The sequence below is a fragment of the Triturus cristatus genome, chromosome 4_1, assembly GCF_964204655.1.
Source record: "Triturus cristatus chromosome 4_1, aTriCri1.1, whole genome shotgun sequence".
Taxonomy (NCBI): domain Eukaryota; kingdom Metazoa; phylum Chordata; class Amphibia; order Caudata; family Salamandridae; genus Triturus; species Triturus cristatus.
This window is the reverse complement of record NC_140585.1, coordinates 788,547,537-788,568,542: the sequence shown is the minus strand read 5'-3', so window position 1 is coordinate 788,568,542 and position 21,006 is coordinate 788,547,537. Positions and strand designations below refer to the sequence as shown.

Sequence of the window (21,006 nt, the reverse complement as noted above, 5' to 3'; positions counted from 1 at the left end):
TCTCTGTCTCCGAGCGGCCAGGAACAGAGTTGGGGCACTGAAGTAGGTTTTGCAGGTTGAAGCAAAGTAGCACACCGCACACAACCGAAAAGCCTTCTTGCTTCGTGTTGACCCACCCTACCCCACCAGGGCTACCGGGCCTAACACGAGTTGTTAACCTAGATACTCTCTTTACCCCCACATTCACAACTCCTACCAGCTTTTGTTGGGTCCCTGGTCCTGGCTGCGGACTTCCCCAGGCACAGCCTTCTTCGCTGTGCATGGTCTCCGCGTTGGCTGCAGCCTTCCCTGCAGCTCTTTCTTTTTCTTGCGTCTAGTGCCCGTGCCCGTGTTCATCTCCTACACCAGCCCTAAGAGTCCAGGTGCAGGCTGGGGCACACCGCTCGAGGTCGTCGAGGCCAGGGGGCCCGGGTACAGCCCGGACACAGTCTAGGGGCCGTTGAGCTCACAGTCTTGAGCGGTCTCAAAATAACAGAAGAATGCCAAATTAAAGTTAACTGCAGTGGTCAAATGTGCCGTGTTTCTTTAAATGCGGCGTTATCCTCACACTTCTGTGTTTCAGGCAGGACGCAGCGTGTAGCATACTGCAACGTCGTGTAGCGTCGTAGCGTACTCCTTTTTGGTTACACTTGGCCAGCTACACGCTTCACAAAACTGGCATTTTTAAAAAAATATTTGAAGTAGCACATTATTCAATTTGTAGCTGCACACACTCAAGGACATCAGTGCTTAATTTGAGCCGGTGGTGTCCGGTGCTCAGCACCGGCACTTAATCATCAACACCAGCGCTTGAGCACTAGTTAAGGACACATTTCGTTTTTGGTAGGCACACGGAGATTAAGTGATTGGCCGAGAATAACAGGATGCTGCCGATGCAGAGACTCGAACCTGGTTCTCCAGCTCCAAGGTTGGCAGCTCTGGCCATAACACCACATCCGCTCCCCACTTGTAGGGTTTCATGGCTTCTGTTTTAGGCAGCACTAACAGGAGAAATGGGCTGGTAGAAGCTGCTCTAGACGAGAGCCCCGGTACTTATTATTTTACGAATTAACCACTGAAGGACATCACACGGAAGAGTGGCTAAATGGTACAATGTTTGCTCTAAGTCCAAGCCAATGAGGTCGTTGCTCAGAACATATTAAAAATATAGTGACTCAGAGAGAACCGGCCATGGAGAAGAGCAAAGGACAACGGGGAAGGACTAAGCACCACATGGATGCTCACCACAGATGCACTGGATCAAGAAGACTTCCTTGGAATTAGTCGATCTGGCCTGAATTTACGGGAGTATTGGGTTTAAATCCCCTTTCAACTATACAACATTCTTTTCCAATGTACAGAGCATTTGAGGAGTGGTGTAGACCTTGTGCCTCTCCCCCATTGATTCGTTTATTTATCCATCCGGCACTCTTATTAACGTTTTCTGGTAATTTCGTCTTATTTATGGTGTGCTGCTCCCTCTTTTAGTGTTTTGTCTAGGAACACTATTTATGAAACATGAAATCAGGGGAAAGTGACGTCTCTCACTTCCAAGTAGCAGGTGCGCACAATTATCCTTGGACCCGTTAAGGTCTAGTCATATTTAATCTGTTTTATAAAGAAATCCATTTAATCCATTGTGTTTATGTTCATTTCATTTATTATTCTTATTCTTCAAATTGTCACGTTTACTCATTTCTTTAGTAAAGCAACTAAATCTTTTTACATATTCACATGTTCACACTACCCAATGCATTTCGGGTCAATGAAAAAGACCCTTCTTCAGGGGTCTGTAACAGAAAAATAAAGGAAATATAATGAGCAATTCAGTCGTCTAATCATACTCTTTCAGTATTTATAAACGAGATACATTGACAATTTTTGTATATTAGATAGAGTCAAATACTGAAAGAGTATGATTAGACGACTGAATTGCTCATTATATTTCCTTTATTTTTCTGTTACAGACCCCTGAAGAAGGGTCTAAGGATAATTGTGCGCACCTGCTACTTGGAAGTGAGAGACGTCACTTTCCCCTGATTTCATGTCTCCCCCATTGATGCCATGTTTGTGTACATTTAATTCTCTGTGAACAGAAAGCAGGGTATGGGTTGCAAATGATTTCATTAGTGGGTGGAATAAGGTTGACATGACATTTAGTCACATGTCACTTTTGAGATTGATGGATAATGCCATCCCTCGCTACTGATGTGTATGGACCTAATGTACTGATTAAATGCCCAGCCTTTGAGCTGGACGAGCCACTGAAAGCTTGAGCCAGGCTAGAGCCTGAAGGCTGGTTCTGGCTCAGCTGGAGGTTGGGTTGGAACCTCAAGCCCATAATGAGTAGGATAGCCAGACATCCTGGATTTCCCCGGATAGTCCTGGGTTTCAGTGGACTGTCCCGGTAACCCAAGACTTTTTTAAAATTTTAAATATATGTCCCGGTTTTTGAGCTAAAGGGCAGGTCATTCTACAAAGCAGAATTGAAAAGTATGCTTTCCTTTCACTTGCGCCTCTGAAGACTAAAAACATGCAAGTAATTTATCTTTCTTTTTCAGGCAGCACAGGACAGGAGGAGGTTGGCTGCATGCTCCCAGCAGAGGGGAATCAGGGTAGGGAGGATTGCTCAGGGTGGAGGTCCTGTCAAATATTGTGCCCATATATATATATATATATATATATATATATATATATATATATATATATATATATATATATAGTTTGTTACAGGGACGTTATAGTTCGGCTGGCATTTCCCACTTACAAAACCAGAGAAATTTAGCTGTTATAGTTAGCTGAGCTAACTATAACTCACGCCCCCGCAATGCACTGCTTATAACCTCACATATTACATCACTCATGACATGGTCAATGACATCACTGATGACATCTCAAGTGACGGTGAATTTCTCACGTTTTTTAAATGCTAATTTCTAACTATAACGTCTCTGAAAGCTGTGGTTTTTTCAGTGAATTCCAAAGGTTTTTTATGTGCTGATTTCTAACTATAACGTCCCTGAAACCTGTGGTTTCTTCAGTGAATTTCTAAGGTTTTTTAACCAGCAGTCACGTTTCCAGAGTTGTGGAGAAAGGGGTCTGGGTCTCCGACCAGCTCTCAGGTGAGATGAGTAGGATTTACAGGAGGTACCAGGGGGATTTCTTAGCCCCCAAGGTCCCTCTGTAGTAAAGTAGACTTCCTCCCCCAACCAGTAATGCATTAGTCTAAAATGAAAGACATGATTTTATTTGCTGCCCTTCTCATGTTGATAGAGTGGAAAGTTGAAGAGGTTGCCATTTTAGAGTTGCTTTCTCTGAGAGGGGTGTACCATTCTTGTGCTTAGTTTAAATCTTAACAGTCTCAAATCTATCCAGAACGAGCTAAATCAACAATATAATCTACAAAATAAATTCACTGCTGTGTATATATCTTTTTAATTATGTAAAAAATGTACATTAGGAATGAAGATGTATATGGGAGTTTGATCAAAAAGAGTATCACAGTCATGTGAAGAGAAATATATCAGATGAACTGTATCTGGCACAGGGTATGTGTTTAAGATGTTAGTACTGTTGAAAATTACCATGAGCAATGCCTTTAACAATGACAAGGTTTTGAATGTCCAAGCATTAGGTGTAGAATAGATACATCTATATTATTTGCATTCTAGGAGTTGTGGTAGTTTTAGTCACATTAAAAAAAAGAGGAGTACTGTAGTCATGATAAAACTTAAGAAAATGTGCTGTGCCTGTATATAAATTATAAAGTAGTAATACTTGTTAGGTATGTATTAGGATGTGTTTGTCAATGTGGTTTTTAACTTACATGATCCTGAAGGGGGGACACATTTGTTGAATCATTTTAAACGTGCATGCCACTTGCACGAAGGAGGCACCCATCAAGTAAAGTGTTCGGCAGAACAGGTGGCGTTTGTTGGAACTTTTAAATGTACTCTGCCAGAACCGCCGCAGCTAAGGATAGAATGCATCTGCCAACAAGTAGTTGGAACATGACCACATGTTTGAGTGCAGATTACTGTAACCGGCACTCCCAGACTCAGGATATCGTGATGGAACAAATAGCGGCTGATGAAAGGGTTGAAAAACAAACACCGAGGCTCCCCAACCAACTGCTCAGTGGCACAATGTGACAAAAGAGGTATGTTTCGTTTCCCATTAGATAATGGAAGTTTACTTAAAAGAACGAACACTGCAAAATACACCACTATGGAATGTTAAACAAACGAACATACACTCAAAGATGGCGGCAAAAAATCGGGAGGGACTGTATTTCCAGCATAGTCCTTCCTCGCTGAACACTGGGCAGGAGGAGCCTAATGAGGCTTTTTTAAGAAACTCCTTACTCACCGGACAGCATCTGAGGAAGTCATAGTAGACGGAACGCGTCATGCTGGGTGCAATAAAGGACTTCGAGGAACCCAAAGAGTGCTCCATGTCTGTTCCTGAAGGGGGGACACATTTGTTGAATCATATATATATATATATATATTCACTTAAAAAACCATAGGTTTCACACAAGTTATAGTTAGCTGTACATTTCACTCGTAAAAAACCAATGAAATTCCACGTTATAGTTTGATCAGGTAACTATAACTTGCGCGACCACATAAACTGCTGATGACGTGACATATTACATCACTTCTGACATGGTCAGTGACATCACTCATGACATCAATGATGACATCTGAAATGACACATTGTGCATTGCGGTCGCGCAAGTTATAGTTACCTGATCTAACTATAACGTGGAATTTCATTGGTTTTTTACGAGTGAAATGTACAGCTAACTATAACTTGTGTGAAACCTATGGTTTTTTAAGTGAATTTGCAAGGTTTTTTAAATGCTAATTCCTAACTATAACGTGTGTGAAACCTATGGTTTTTTCAGTGAATTTGTACGTTTTTTTAAATGCTAAGTTATGTATTTATTTGTAATTTTTGCGCGCACGGTGCGCTTCGCGCACCGTGCGCGCGCTGTGGGCACTCGGTGCACGAAGCGCACCGAGCGCCCACGTTGCGCATTTCGTACCGTGCACGCCTCGCCATTTTTTACAAAATATCAATTGTTTTTTCCTCCCTTGGGGGTCCTTAGATTTATATATTAAATGTGATTGTTAATTCTTTTTTTTTTTTTTTTTTTTTACCGTACGCGTACGGTAAGCTTACCGTACGCGCACTCCGCGATTTTTTTTTCAAATTATTACATTTATTTTTCATACTTTTTCGTCCTTTGTGAACCCCCTGACGAACGCTAGGGGGTCTGCAACTCTCTTCGTTGCCCCCTTTTCATGTTATCAGCCTTTGTTTTTCACTGCGAGAGACAGAAAATGGCGGCCGATACTTCCTGATTTCGACCGATTCGAATGTTTACAGTCATGTAACCACCAATCAGAATTGAGCTCGCGCACGTCACCGTACGCGTACGGTAAGCTTACCGTAAGCGCACGGAGCGCGCTTACAGATATATATATTGATTTAAATGCTATTTTCTCAGGAACTACTGAACAGATTTACACCAGACCTACAAAAGGCACATCCTTGACCTGCGGACTACCTCTCTGCCAAATTACAAGTAATTCTGTTCAGCCGTTCGGGCTGTAGCTGTGTCTAAAGGTCCTATGGAAAAATGCATGGCGAAAACGCGTTTTGGGACCCCCCTTTTTTCTCAGCCCCCGCTTGACGAATCACCCCGAGACTTTCAGGGCAGGGGCGGAGCGTAGCGCCCCATTAGTTTTGAAAATTTCACGAGGATTCGTCAACCGGTGCCAAAGTTATTCAAAATAGAATTTTGAGATTTCCTATGGAAGCACGGTCCTAACTATAACTACCTACTGGCAACCGCCAGTAGGTAATATATATATATATATATATATATATATATATATATATATATATATATATATATATATATAGTTTGTTACAGGGACGTTATAGTTAGGCTGGCATTTCCCACTTACAAAACCAGAGAAATTTAGCTGTTATAGTTAGCTGAGCTAACTATAACTCACGCCCCCGCAATGCACTGCTTATAACCTCACATATTACATCACTCATGACATGGTCAATGACATCACTGATGACATCTCAAGTGACGGTGAAATTCTCACGTTTTTTAAATGCTAATTTCTAACTATAACGTCTCTGAAAGCTGTGTTTTTTCAGTGAATTCCAAAGGTTTTTTATGTGCTGATTTCTAACTATAACGTCCCTGAAACCTGTGGTTTCTTCAGTGAATTTCTAAGGTTTTTTAACCAGCAGTCACGTTTCCAGAGTTGTGGAGAAAGGGGTCTGGGTCTCCGACCAGCTCTCAGGAATTCCGATGAGTAGGATTTACAAGAGGTACCAGGGGGATTTCTTAGCCCCCAAGGTCCCTCTGTAGTAAAGTAGACTTCCTCCCCCAACCAGTAATGCATTAGTCTAAAATGAAAGACATGATTTTATTTGCTGCCCTTCTCATGTTGATAGAGTGGAAAGTTGAAGAGGTTGCCATTTTAGAGTTGCTTTCTCTGAGAGGGGTGTACCATTCTTGTGCTTAGTTTAAATCTTAACAGTCTCAAATCTATCCAGAACGAGCTAAATCAACAATATAATCTACAAAATAAATTCACTGCTGTGTATATATCTTTTTAATTATGTAAAAAATGTACATTAGGAATGAAGATGTATATGGGAGTTTGATCAAAAAGAGTATCACAGTCATGTGAAGAGAAATATATCAGATGAACTGTATCTGGCACAGGGTATGTGTTTAAGATGTTAGTACTGTTGAAAATTACCATGAGCAATGCCTTTAACAATGACAATGTTTTGAATGTCCAAGCATTGGGTGTAGAATAGATACATCTATATTATTTGCATTCTAGGAGTTGTGGTAGTTTTAGTCACATTAAAAAAGAGGAGTACTGTAGTCATGAATAAAACTTAAGAAAATGTGCTGTGCCTGTATATAAATTATAAAGTAGTAATACTTGTTAGGTATGTATTAGGATGTGTTTGTCAATGTGGTTTTTAACTTACATGATCCGTTTGCATATATATATCTGGTGAGATGTGTTTTTTCTGGTTGCAGATATTTACATGTACGATGAGACTGTTGAGTTTACTTAAAGATGCAGAGAACAATATATTTTTGGGAAAGATGGCCTGAAGGTGTATACCTTTTATGAAATCACATATATGTTTACATTGTGATCTTTGTTCTTCAAGGCTGTTGAAAATGTCATGTATATAGTGAGGGCGGTGCATTTCTTTCAACATACTCTGTTTAAAATTGGGGAGGGGTCATAGTGAAGAATGTATTTTGACAGTTTGTGTGCTAGCTAAACTTGGCATATAGCTTTTCTTTGAGAAATTCTGAATATATGTTTTAAAGACACAAGATATATTTGCCAAAATATGTAAGTATGCCATTAGGAAAAAATGTTGCGCTTTCAAAAGGTGTGAATTGTTGTTTTCCGTTTTAGAAACTTATTGATGCATGTGGACGCTAAGTAACAGAGCAATGCATACTTTTAGAGAGCCATATATGCAGGTATATATCAAGTAATATATCTAGACGTATTCAATCACCCAGGTACTACACATGCACTCTTCAGATCACGTAGGCACTAGCCATGTACTCACTGAGCTACACAGGCAACACCCATGTGGTCATCCAATCACCATGATAGTAGCAAAATAGTTAGGTGAATACACAGGCACTAACTATGCAGATATGAGACCACCGAAGTAGTTTGTAAATACTCAGAGAATCATGCAGGCACTACTTATATAGGGAATTACATATGCACCATCTATTCACTAATCTAATCATCCAGGGAGTATTGTTGTAGTCAACCACAAACACATTTATTTACAAGTTTTAGTGAGGAATATGTACTCTTTTAGAACTATCTGATGAATTATATATATAACCTGTCACACACTGTTTGCATGTACTCAGAAGAGTTAGAGAGCTATATGCTGTGATACAGATTAATGTGAAGGTTTTTATAAGCAGTGTTTCTAAAAATGTAAATCCGACACATCTAAGTAGAAAAGTACTAAAGCACTAAATCTACTTGTAACACATTGGTAGAGAAGCACAGAAATAGGACTTATGTTGTGTTTTCGGATTTAGACTATTGAGACACCGTATGTACTTTTACACTTTAAATGTACTACAAAAGGCAAAAAGCGGTCTTTTACTGTGTACAAGTAAGAACGGAGATATGGTGGAGCTGTGGTGTAGGAGAAGGAGCTATAATATTAAAAGGTAAGTAATAAATTACATTTTGTGTTTTGGTTTGTGATTGGTCCATTGAAGTCAGTGCTTGTAGTTAAGCAGGTAGCTTGATTTGTAGATTTAATACTGCGACATAACATAAAAACAATTTTTGTATTATGTGCAAGCCATTAGTAAAGTAGCAAGTGCTTTGGCTAGAAAAATATTCAAATATCGTTTTTTTTTTTACAGAACAAAATCTGCAAAATTACAGACAGATTGCCTACAAAAGCTCGGCATGAAAAGGAACAGAAGCAACTACAGTACCTATGCAGAACTTAGGCTCAAAAAGGGCAAAAAGAATAAAAAGTGGTGAACGAAAAAAGAGCTATTGGTAAGAGGACAAACTCATTTCTTAAAAGTATATGTGGAGATTTCCAAAGATTATGAAATAATGAAAATAAAATGCAAACTATGAGAAAGAATAATAAAGGACAAAATCTATGTAGCAAGAACAGGAAAGAATGTAACAAAGATGTATACAGCTTAACCAGGAAATAGAAGCAGTTTAGGGATATCAGAGCTGGGATGTTCCGTAGTAGAGTAGTTATAAATCTACTGAGAAATATTAAGAAGTGTAGAAGAAGGAGACATGCAGTGAAACAGAAAGAACGAGTTGAGAGAGTATTTGATAAGACCTTTGCTTTGAAAGGGAAGGTTTTTATTTTAATTCGAAATAGAATGAAGAATCTTGACAAAATAGTGTTGTACTTGAAGAGATAAAACCAGAAAAAATAATGAGTGAATAGAAGTAGCGTTTGTACAGTTTTTAGTGGAGAATGAATACATAATTCCACTACAGAGCCTTTCTTTAATGAAGTAAGCGATCTGCAGGATAATAGATTAGTTCATGCTATTGATGAAAGACGACAATGTTATGAAATGAAGAATGGCACACCTACGGCGAAAGAGGTGATGGTACCTACAAATGTAGAACAAGTTATTGGAGAACAGGTACAAGGAAGGCGGATTCAGGCACCTGTATAGAAATGGAATTTTAGTAGTGTTTGTAGTATTCAAGAGCAATCCCTTGATATATTATGGAGATTTCTACATATCTTTCTACGGCTAAGTTTAAAACAGAAAATAAGTACTTTACAAGGATTGGATTGTTTCAAGATTAGAAAGCATACAAAGTTGCAGGGACACTCACAAGCTTGTTTATCAAACAAAGTGTGCCAAAGCACCTTTCATCATTTCAGGATGTTAGCTGTTCACCACTCAACAATGCGAACTTTAGTTAGGAGGCTGTACTAAGCGAAACTCCTGCTTTATGTTTAGGAGAAATGAGTAGAGCACTTTTGTACAGTACTGTGGGGGACATAGAAAACATTTGTGGTGATGTGCAGTTTTGTTTCTTTGGTCCTGAGCAGGATTCTAGGGAATATAAAGAGTTAAGAGGAGTTGCAGAACAGGACACATATATTACAGTTGATAGTTTTATAAGAGAGATTACAAAACATAACACACTGTGGTCTAAAAAGCCAGAGTATGTTTGTATATGTTGTCGATGCAGTTACTAGAACATTTAAACACAGACTGTTGACTTATATTTAAAAAGTGAAAAAATAAATAACGATAACTGGCAAAAGTTATCGGTGTATTTCTTTGTAGAAGAACACTTTGACTTGTCTATACGGCAAGTTATATGTAAGTAGTGTTACAATAAATTAGAAGTTAATAACTTGAACAACACGCAGATATTAGATACCCATTGTGTAGGATAATAAAATGCCTGCTAATGTAGCAAAATTATGAAAGGCCAAAAATAACAATAAATCAACATTTAATTATTCTTTGCAGCATTGCGAAGGGCCATTATTGACTGCTCACCAGCACTCACTACAGCTCCACAATCAATGCAGTATGATGCCATCTGGGAGGACTCTGGAGCCAAATCTTGAAGTTGAGATTGGACCTCTGAATGGACTCTCTGCCTCGGTGTTGTTGTGGCTGCTTTTGAAGTCGAGGGTCCTTCAGCCTTGTGTTGCCTTCTTGCTGCTTTAACACTATTGCTATAGTATGTTTTTAGAAGGTAAAGTATGGATGTAGCCCTGCAAGAATATTTTTTATTTGTACCCCTTGACAATGTCTTGTGACACATTGTGTGTTGTGTAAATTTGCTTACTATGAACTCCTCTTAAAGAATGTTATAGATAGATAAATGGGCATGATCTTTTTATTCTTTCAGTTGAAAAGTGTATTATCCAATTACATTCCTTTATTTTCCAGTGACATCATTTTCTGTTTTAAATGTTTTTTGTGGTTTTTGTAAAGTTTAAGGGAAAAATCTTTTTTGTGGTAACAACAATGGCAAATGGGACAGGAGGAATTTGAAAAATGTGCACGCAGAAAGGTGCAAGAAATATAAAAGGGAAACAAAATGAGCATGTATGATTGTTTGCAGCATTGCCAATAGCTGTAACAAACTGCTCACCAGCACTTACAAGAACACTACAGTCCATGCAATACATGGCAATTCTTGAAAACTCTGGTGTAGCCATATCTGTTGTAGTAGTCTGCACCTCTGAAGAGACTTTCTGGCCGGAAATTGTTGCTGTTGCCACTGATGCAAATGGTCCTCCAGCTTCCCTCTGCTTGATCGCCAGTTGGAGACTTTTTTTCTATCATAGGTTTTATGATGATATAACATGGATGTCGTCCCACAAGAGTATTTTTTGTTCATCCGTCTAGAGAGGGTCTTGTTGCAGATTGTGCATTTCACTAGTTTTGCAGCAGTATTTAATTCCCCAGATGTGATTTCTTAAAAATCCCAAGCCACACTTGCCCTCTTCTGGGAAGACCCCTCATCTTCAATATCTTATGTGTCATCCTCCTCCACATCTTGCTCCTGCTGTTCTTGTAGCTGATCCCCATCTCCTTGCTGTGTTGCCATTTTTGGTACAAAAAAGTCTCCAGACAAAATTGACCACATGCTCATAATAAAGTTCTGGAAAAGAAGATTCAAGTAGGAGTAGCGGACGCATACTTACTATTAATTTTACTGAAAATTGTATTATCCAATGATATGTCTTGCTTTCCTGATCATGTGATGTTCGCAGATTGTGTATTGCACTAGTTTTTCAGCAGTTTTTAATTCCCCATGAGTTTTGCTAACAATGGGTAGTAAGTTTGGTAGCTATGTTCTATTCATGAGTTCAGACATTTAAAGTTATTTTTTGAAACTGTTATTTTTTACAAATGTGTTGTTAAAATAAAGTTGAACCAATGTGTTACTAAACAGCTGGACTCAAACTTTGTGTAAAATATGTCTATATAACTGTTTTACAATTTGTAATTTGTATTTGTGATAACTGATGTCATTGCGACCTCCGGTGTTGATGTGAAGAAGGAAAATGCATTTTTTTATTTAGTTATTTCGACAAATGAATACAAAGGGGAAAGTTTAATTAGTATCTTACTAAATAGCTGCACTGAAACCTTATGTCAAATATATCTATATATGTGTTTTACACTTTGTCAAAAACACCTGGTATACACAGTGTGTTCTCGCCAATTGTACTCATAGAATCATACAGGTACTACCCATGCATTCATACATTCACCAAGGCACTAATCATGTCCGTACGTAATTACCCAGACATTACACAGTCGATCGATCGATATTAACTTTATTTCAGTTTGGTGAACCATAAAAGTGCACAGTGCCAAACATTTTTTGCATACATAAAAACGTAATCAATCTAATTACATTTCATGCCAGTATACATATATTTATCGATTTCTAACATAGCACATCAATTTATAAAATGCAGCCCTATAACTACAGTCAGACCGAAGGAGACAAAACCTCAAAGAGAAAACCCTTGCTGGAGGGTTCCTAAAGGTCCATCATGTGACCCTTAGGAGCTGAGCTAACTATAACTCGTGCCCCAGCTAATGCACTGCTTATGGCCTCACATATTACATCACTAGTGACATGGTCAGTGACATCACTGATGACATCTCAAATGACATCACTGATGACATCACTGATTTCATCATCCACAGAATCTCTGACATGCACACTCACACCCATGTAACCTTTCATGCTATTCTCGAAACCATTCACACACCCTAAGCACACAAATAAGCTATTGGATCTTGCGAATCAGGGCATGAGGTAGTGAGGTAAATATGTTGATTTTGGTGGCTTAGTGGGGTAATGTGTCCCCTGTAGGGGGCCTGTGTTCAATCTCATGGTTACAGGTTCAAATCCCAACTGGTCCACTCAGCCTTTCATCCATCTGAGGTCAATAAAATGAGTACCATTGAGTTGGGTAACAATAAACATGTGTGATTCAGTACCAAGATACCCTTGGATGAATGTGCACTTTACTGTTATGTCTGAGCAGGGCCAGTCCTAAATCGGATTGACCAGGACAGCACTCTAGGCTGAAAAATAATGTGGCGGTTATTGTAGGGGAGGGGGATCATTGTGGTGTGAGGAAGACGGGAGGAGGGAAGTGTGGCTCAATGATTAGAGCGGCAGACCCTGATGCAGAGATCTAACCCGGGACCAGGGTTCAATTCCCCACCTCGGTGGGTCTTGGGCTCAAAAATTCCATGGACCTGATAATTCTCGCCTCGGTGCCTATTCCAATCATGGAGTCCCACTCTGCAACTCTGGGCAATAGCTTGCTTAATCTCCACAACGGCCCCCACAACGCTAAGGATGCCTGGCCTCCACCTTGGGGGTGCCCAGGAGTGGACGCCTCACAGGGAAAGCCAGGATGGGTTCCACAGCGGTATTCGTACAAGCGCCTTGAGACCCTTGCGGGTGAGTAGTGCGCTATACAAGTATCAATTTACATTTACATTTACATTAAGGCGGTTGATGGGGTGCTAACAATTACACTGAGGTACATTAAGGGCTGATTACAAAGTCTTTAACAGGATCCATTTGAGAACAAGTGGGAAGGATGAGCTGCTGTTCGCACAACATTAAGTTAGGCAGCTCCCTACTGTGCCCCTCAAAATATTGACGCCCTGGCCTGGACCCAGCTCGCCCTCTCCAAGTCAAGGTCTGTGTCTGAGCTACAAATCCTGGAGATAAAGTCCTGCAGCGCAGCACCTGAGCTATGGCCTTGTGAGGAGTGTCCCCTGCTGCTAGAAGTTTCTGACATAAGGCCCTGCGAGCGGTCGACCCCCTGCTAGAAGTCTCAGGCATAAGGCCTTGCGAGGAGTCTCAGATGCTGCCGGAAGCCCCAGGTGTAAGGCCTTGCGAGGAGTCTCCCCTGCTACTAGAAGTCCCAGGCACAAGGCTTGAGAGGAGTGCCCCTGCCAGGCAGCGGATCCTGCTCAAGGGCCACCCTTTCCCAGCTTGTCTCAGGGTGGGGTGGGCCGCACCCTGTGATGTGTTAGGAAAGGGGGGAGTTAAGGCTGCAGACTGCTGGGAAGCTAAGAAATCGAGTCTGCGCAGTTTGTCTTCATGAATTTTGAAATCACACTTTGTAGACTCGAAAGGTCCGTTACCCTCGCTGCAGTTATTTCAGGATGGCATTTCACTCGTGGCTTGGAGTGAAGATGTGCACTTCCGATGCTCTGTGCAGTCTAAGATTAAAGGACTTGCCTCGCTTGAAGCTTCGCTCCAGTCAGTCCAGACGATGCCCCTCAGCTCCGAACTCTGTGTGTGGACCAGCAGCTAAATAGAACAAGCATTTGCAATGCAATTGGTCCGCCTTTGGGACCTTATATGTATTTAGCTATGCAGCACATTAGCCTGGGTGCTGAAACATCTACTGTTCTTTAACATGGAGGGAAAGTAAGCTCCGAACTGTGTGACACGTCAGGTATGGGAACACATGGAGAGAAAGATTGCCTTGCAGTGGGAAATGGTATAGTCCAGCGCTCTGTTTTAAATAAAAGATCAGGGACTTCGGTGGTCATATCACAGAAAATACAAAATTTGAAAAAAATATTATTGTCTACAGGTGCTTGTGGAAGACAATTTCTATGGACTGGAATCCAGAGAATGCTAAAGTGATTCTAGTATTTAACTGACCTCTGCTGATCGTTTTCTATCAAGAAAGTTAAATAGAGGCAGTTGCCAGAAAATATTTCAAAAAGAAAGTCCCTCAGCAGAAAGCAATTCTGGTATTTTACTGACCTCTGCTGGTCGTTTTCTATCAAGATGGTTAAATAGAGGCAGTTGAACAGAAAAAAAAAGTCCCTATGCGGAGGCATACAAGTCCTAGGGCTGATCTCCAGAGCCCACAAAGCACATACACATATACAAAGATATACTAAACTATATACAAGAGGTCTTGAATGCTTGACCTAAAAAAAACTTTAGAGGGGAAATGAGTAAGTGACCCGGCCTTCTTGATGGAGGTAAAGCAAGCAATTCAAGCAATGTTCCCTGCTGGGGCATGGTCTCTTGAAAATGTATAATTGGATTGTATTTGGATGTTGGACACATTGTTTCATACTTTCTTTTTAAGATCTGGAGGGAGGAATTGTAAATGTATAAATGTACTTTGAAACTATATGGAGAAAAGTGTTTACAACTCTTTAGTGTTCAATATGGGGTGCCATTTTAAGTGGTTGATGTTGTCCTTGTAAACAAAATGATCCCCTGAGGTGGGCTTTTGAAGATGTTATGACGTCATGTTTCCTTACGGGGAGAGGATATGACTACTGCCAAGGCTGCCAACAGGGCCGGCTTTAGTGCTGGTAGCGCCTGGTGCGAAAATCGTTTTTGGCGCCCCTACATCCCATGACCGCCTCCTCGGATTATCTAACTACCACCAGGAAAAAGTGCTATTCATCTCTACAATTATAGGTTATTGCTAAACACAGTGCCCCTCCCAGAGGTCAGCGCCTCCTCTACAGGTTAGCGCCCAGTGCGGCCGCACCGGTCGCACTGCCCTAAAGCCGGCCCTGGCTGCCAATGATGGAGTGGGGAACTAGGATCGAGCCCCGGCATCGGCTCAACATTTGTGAATCTGGGCAAATAGAGTATTCTCCTCGTGCTTCTAGAAAATGAATGTGTCCTTGTTTCGTGTAATTGGTGCTCATCTAAAGTTTGCCAGTGCTTTCAGTCGGGTTCATGCTATATAAAAGCTGCAAAAAAAAATATAGGGTGAGAATGTCAGAACTGAACTATTCAAAGCTCATTTACTGTCCATGTTTCAGCACATCCATATCTTCCTTGAAAACTGATTTGGGGGTCATACAACTAGATCTGTAGTCGGCAAGACACTGAATGAATTCGCTTTGCAGTTTCCTTCTCTTTTGGAGCAAACAAACAACTGTTGCGTTTTGTTTCTCCACGAAGTACCTTTGCACATCTCTGTTGAAGCTTTTACCTATGCCTCCTGCAGTGCCGAGCGTGCATGATAGTTTTTTTTTGCACATGCCATGTCTTCTCAGGAGGATGGTGGTACCTGGCTGTTTGAACAGCCACCTGTTCAAAAACTGTCTCTTTTAAGGCTCTCATTTAAACTGAGATTTTTCTGCTTCTGTTCACAACGAATAGTGTTGTGCTCAATTCCTTGCTGATTTCCTTCAGATTTTTTCAGCTGCAATACAAACATCTGCCAAATCAATGACTTCCATTAAGCTGGGACCCACTGAGGTTAAAAACAGCTATTATTTTGTGCTCATTTTATTTTTTTTAAATAGTCTGGAAAATATATTTTTTAATCCCATGTATTAAAACAAAATTTGCACATGAAATTCTGACCGCCCTCGCAAAAAAGTCAGTGCCGCCCTAATGCGAACGCCTTCCTTTCCAAGCCCAGCTCACCACTCTCGAACTTCACCAGCAGTCACTGCCCCTGCTGCCTGAAGTCTCAGGCATAAGGCTCTGCGAGGGGTCAGCCCTGCTGCTAGAAGTCTCAGGCAGACATAAGGCCCTACAAGGAGTCTCCCCTGCTGCTAGAAGCCCCAGGCAAAAGGTCCTGCCAGGAGTCTCCCGTGCCGCTAGAAGTCTCAGATAGACATAAGGCCCGATGCTGCTAGAAGCCCGGGTACAAGGCCCGGCGGGGGTCGGCCCTGCTGCTAAAAGTCCCAGGCATAAGGACCTGAGAGGAGTCTCCCCGCTGCTAGAAGTCTCAGACATATGGCCTCGGGGGGAGTCTCCTCTGCTACTAGAAGTCCCAGGTATAAGGCTCTGCGAGGGGTCAGCCCTGCTGCTAGAAGTCTCAGGCAGACATAAGGCCCTACAAGGAGTCTCCCCTGCTGCTAGAAGCCCCAGGCATAAGGACCTGCCAGGAGTCGCCCTAGCTGCTAGAAGTTCCAGGCATAAGGCATTGAGAGGAGTCTTCCGTGCCGCTAGAAGTCTCAGATAGACATATGGCCCGATGCTGCTAGAAGCCCGGGTACAAGGCCCGGCGGGCGTCGGCCCTGCTGCTAAAAGTCCCAGGCATAAGGACCTGAGAGGAGTCTCCCCGCTGCTAGAAGTCCCAGGTATAAGGTCCTGCGAGGGGTCTCCCCTGCTGCTAAAAGTCCCAGGCATAAGGCGCTACAAAGAGTCTCCCCTCAGCTAGAAGGCGCGGACATATGGCCCTGGGAGGAGTCTCCGATACTGCTAGAAGCCCCAGATATAAGGCCGATCCTACTGCTAGAAGTCCCAGGCAGACATATGGCCCTACAAAGAGTCTCCCCTCAGCTAGAAGTCTCAGACATTAGACATATGGCCCTGGGAGGACTCCAATGCTGCTAGACGCCCCAGGTACAAGGCCCGGCGGGGGTCGGCCCTGCTGCTAAAAGTCCCAGGCATACAGCTCTACAAAGAGTCTTCCCTCAGCTAGAAGTCTTAGAGATATGGCCCTGGGAGGAGCCTCCGATGCTGCTAGAAGCCCCAGGTACAAGGCCTGGCGGGGGTCGGCCCTGCAGCCGGGGACCAGGTGCACCGCATCATTCGCTCTGCATGCACCAGCTTCGCTCTGACTCTCGGCGACGACTTTCTGATGCAATAGCCGGAGCCCCTCCCCCTGTCTCCGGGGACGCAGGCAGCAGCAGCAGCAGAAGGCTGGTGAAGGTCGCAGCCGCATCTCCATCCCCTGTCCTTCCCACACACCCTCCACAGAGCACACGGCGGCATCCGCGTGCATGACACAGGGGGCGCGAGTCCTGGACCCTGTGTGGGGTCTCGTTGTCTTCTTCTCCGGGGGGCTCATTTTGGAACCAGCTCACAGAAGAGGCTCTTGTGACTGTGGCTGAGCGGCAGGTCACCCAGGCGTCTCATCCTTCCCTCCCCGTGGCGGAGGCTGGCACGGCGCCCTCTCCAAGGTAAGAACCCGTCCTCTCCCCTCACCTTCATTGGGTCGTCGTGCCCGGGCAGCGCCTCATTGTATAGGCAGCAGGGCTGCTACCGAGGGCAGGCAAAGATTCACAGGGACAGTGTGTGCAGGCAAGGGCTGGAGGTCTGGGGTGCACACACACTGAGTACATATGCGTGTGTGTAAGGGCAAGGGTACACGCCACTGATGTGCGCAGTGGTATAGAACGTTTCCGTGTCTGTCTGCACTCACGGACAGACAGACGGACGGCATGTGCGGCGTCTGCATCTGAGTCACAGTGAAATGCCTAATCATTTGTAAGAACCGAAATATCGGGTGTCTGAATTACATACACATGCAAATGGGGCACTGGCCTGACGAAGGGCATTATGGTACACAAACAGACACACGTACGCTTAAACATGCCCTCACACATACACACACACATAAAACACACACAGAAAAGAGTACCATGCTGCTGGCCCTGGAGTTTGCATCGTTATCCCTCGCTCCCAGACTCACTAACACTGTCATTCTGCAATGGGCGCTACCGAAAAGGCTTCTGTTTTTAATATTTTATGGTGGGTTGCTTATCATACAAGCTGCGTTACTTGTATATTCCTAATGTAGAGTGTGTGCCCGTTTATGTATTTTATGTTCTGCGTATACAAATAGGTGGTCAATATATGTATTGTGTGTTCTTTATATGAATTTTGCGTTATGCAAAAGTATTGTGTCATGTACGCACACTTTGTGTTTTGCGGATACATTGTGTGTGTGTTCCGCGTGTGCATGTTTCCTGTGTGTGCACTCAGTGTTCTGTCGGTGTATTGTGTCTTTTTACGTGTGATGTATTTTGGGGTGCATTGTGTGCTCAGTACGTATGCTGTGCGTTCTGCTTGTGTGTTGTGTGTCGCTGATGAATTTTGCATGTGCATTTTGTGTTGTCTATGGTTATCGTGTATCCTACATCTGTGGTATATGTTCTGTATAAGGTCTTACGCATGTGCATGTATGAAATGCAGGTATTTGTGTGCTCTGTGTATGGATTGTGCACTCTTTGTTTGGTATGTTTTGCATGTACAGTGTGTGTCCAGTGTTTTTAAACTGTGCTCTACATGTACACTGTATGTTCTGAGTGTGTTCTCTGCCTGCGCTTTATTATCTGTTCTGCCAGCACTGCATGTTCTAAATGTGCGGTGTGTTTTTTCGGTGGTGTGCGCTGTGTCTCCTGAATCAGTATTTTATGTATTTCCTTAGTGTGCTCTGACTTGGTTCTTGCACTTGAGTGCCAGATGTGCGTGGGAGCTGTGCTGTGTTACTAACATTGTGCTTTGTCGTCGGTTGAGCGCTGCGTGCTGCCGGGGCCTGTGTTTCGCGGGTACGTGGTGTTGTGTATATACGTACCGGGAGGTACCCGAGGCAGGGTAAACAGGAGCACGCTGTATCGTCCATTATTTACGCGAATGGCCTTTCTTTCTTTCATTCATTCACTGACGAGAGAACAAGGAACTGGAAAATTACCGCCTTGTGACTCGCTTCCCCTCTCCCTCCGCGCGTCACGTTTCACTGATGCGTGGTAAGAAGAGAAATGAATACATTGTCCTACGTCACCTCCTTCGTGGGTGAAAGGAGGCGGGCGGCGAGGCAGCGCCTCGCGTTTGTTGTCAGTCACTTTACATTTGGAACATTGACTTCAGGGTGAACATTGTACAAGGGCCTATCACCTGATTTACATAATTTCTGCATCCCAGAGAGCGTTTCCCGTTCCCCGTATGTTGCCACTTCAGATAGTGGGGCCACGTGTGTTTGTCAGTCACTTTACATTTGGAACATTGACTTCAGGGTGAACATTGTACAAGGGCCTATCACCTGATTTACATAATTTCTGCATCCCAGAGAGCGTTTCCCGTTCCCCGTATGTTGCCACTTCAGATAGTGGGGCCACGTGTGTTCCCGTGGTGTCAGTATCCATTTCAGGTCTATTGTATGTCAAGATCACGAGGCATTGTGCGTCAAAACCAACGTGATTCAACGCCATCTCCCACAACAGTGGTTCATTTGGAGGGGTGATGTGTCTCTGTGTATCCACGCAAATGATACGCAGGTGCTGAAAGAGAGCGAAGCACAGGATCGACGTAAGGGCCTCCAACACGCCATACCACCATGAAGCGAACAAGGCCATTTTTTAGGACAGGATTCCAAAAACTGCTTGGTAACCTCGGTACAACATTAATATAATGTCAGACATCTTGATACATCAACCCCCTCTTCTCCCAACAATTCTCACTTCGCACCAAGATTTCACCCCAACACCCCATACTGTGGCCTCATTCTTACCCCTTTCACTCACTGACCTTCCGTTCCCCAGTCTCTCTCTCACTTACTCTACCAAACATCCTCCAATGAAGCCACCTCGTCCTTTTGCAACAACCACGCACCCCTCCCTCCTTCCCCTGTGTTCTTCTCATCCCGAGGGGTGGATATGCAGCATTTGATTCTCCAACCCCCCAACTCCCGCCAACATATCCTACAACCTGTCCTATTATGGGATTTGCTACAGACCAAAAACCCCCACCGCTCACCAGAATTTTTGCAAGGTGGGTAGGGGGTTTCTTCAAAACTCCTCTTCTGACCGGGTAGGGCAAGGAGTCAGGAAGAGGTTGTCTTTGCCCTTTCTGAACACTATATACCTTTCTCTAACTCCTACCCCTTCCTCTGTCCCAAACCAATGCCTTGCCTTGGCCAGCTCCATTCACGAATTCCCCTGGGGGAGAATGGCTTTGCCTGTGCTTCCCCCGGGTACCTGGGATGGCACCAACAACAGGCAGTGCCCTTGTTGTTTTATTAAACTCGGTTCCAGCCAGCATTCGTTTCATAGGCACCTGAGAGTTGAAAGCTTTGCGCACAACTTTTATTGAAAAGATGCTCCTCTCAAGGTTAAGTAGAATAAGGTTTATTTGACAGTTTACAATGCGCTCCTCCAAGGTTCATTCACAGAATTCTGTTCTCATAGACCAAGGAGTACAACTGTCTTTGGAATGTACCACTGGAGAATGATAAGGGACAGGGGTTGAGGGTTACGGATGGAAGCATTAATGGATGGAAGCATTAACTGAGGTGGTAAGAAGAACATATTACAATAATAAAGAATAACAATTCAACACTACTACGATAACTTGAAGTGTGATTGTGTGATTCACCTCATGTCGACTAATTATAACAAATCTCCTGCCCCTCCCTATTAGAGATTTACACATCACAAATTCCAGGTACCCATTCTATACAGGAGCGCAACAGAGCACCCTGCAGCCCCCGCAGTGTGGGGTGTGTGGGGGGGGGCAGAGTTTCTTGTTTTGGAGGGTGGTCCCTCACCCTCTAAGCCATGCATTTGCATGCCTTGCAGAAATGTGTGCAATGGCATGGATTAAGAACTAGATAAATGCTTGAGAAAGCCACTCTGCTTTCCCAAGCAGGCCCCAGCAGCGTAGGGGGGGGACACAACCGTTCATGGGG

The 21,006-nt window shown here is 43.1% G+C and overlaps 1 protein-coding gene across 1 annotated transcript in view; it reads left to right on the top strand.

Annotated features, from left to right (window-relative positions):
• Positions 1-17,113: 17,113 nt before the first annotated feature.
• The window catches only part of SLC38A1 (solute carrier family 38 member 1), a 408,924-nt gene continuing 405,031 nt past the window's right edge, over positions 17,114-21,006 (top strand). The window contains exon 1 of the mRNA XM_085653365.1: positions 17,114-17,500. The gene's annotated coding sequence lies outside the window, so the exon portion shown is untranslated. The remainder of the gene's footprint in view (positions 17,501-21,006) is intronic.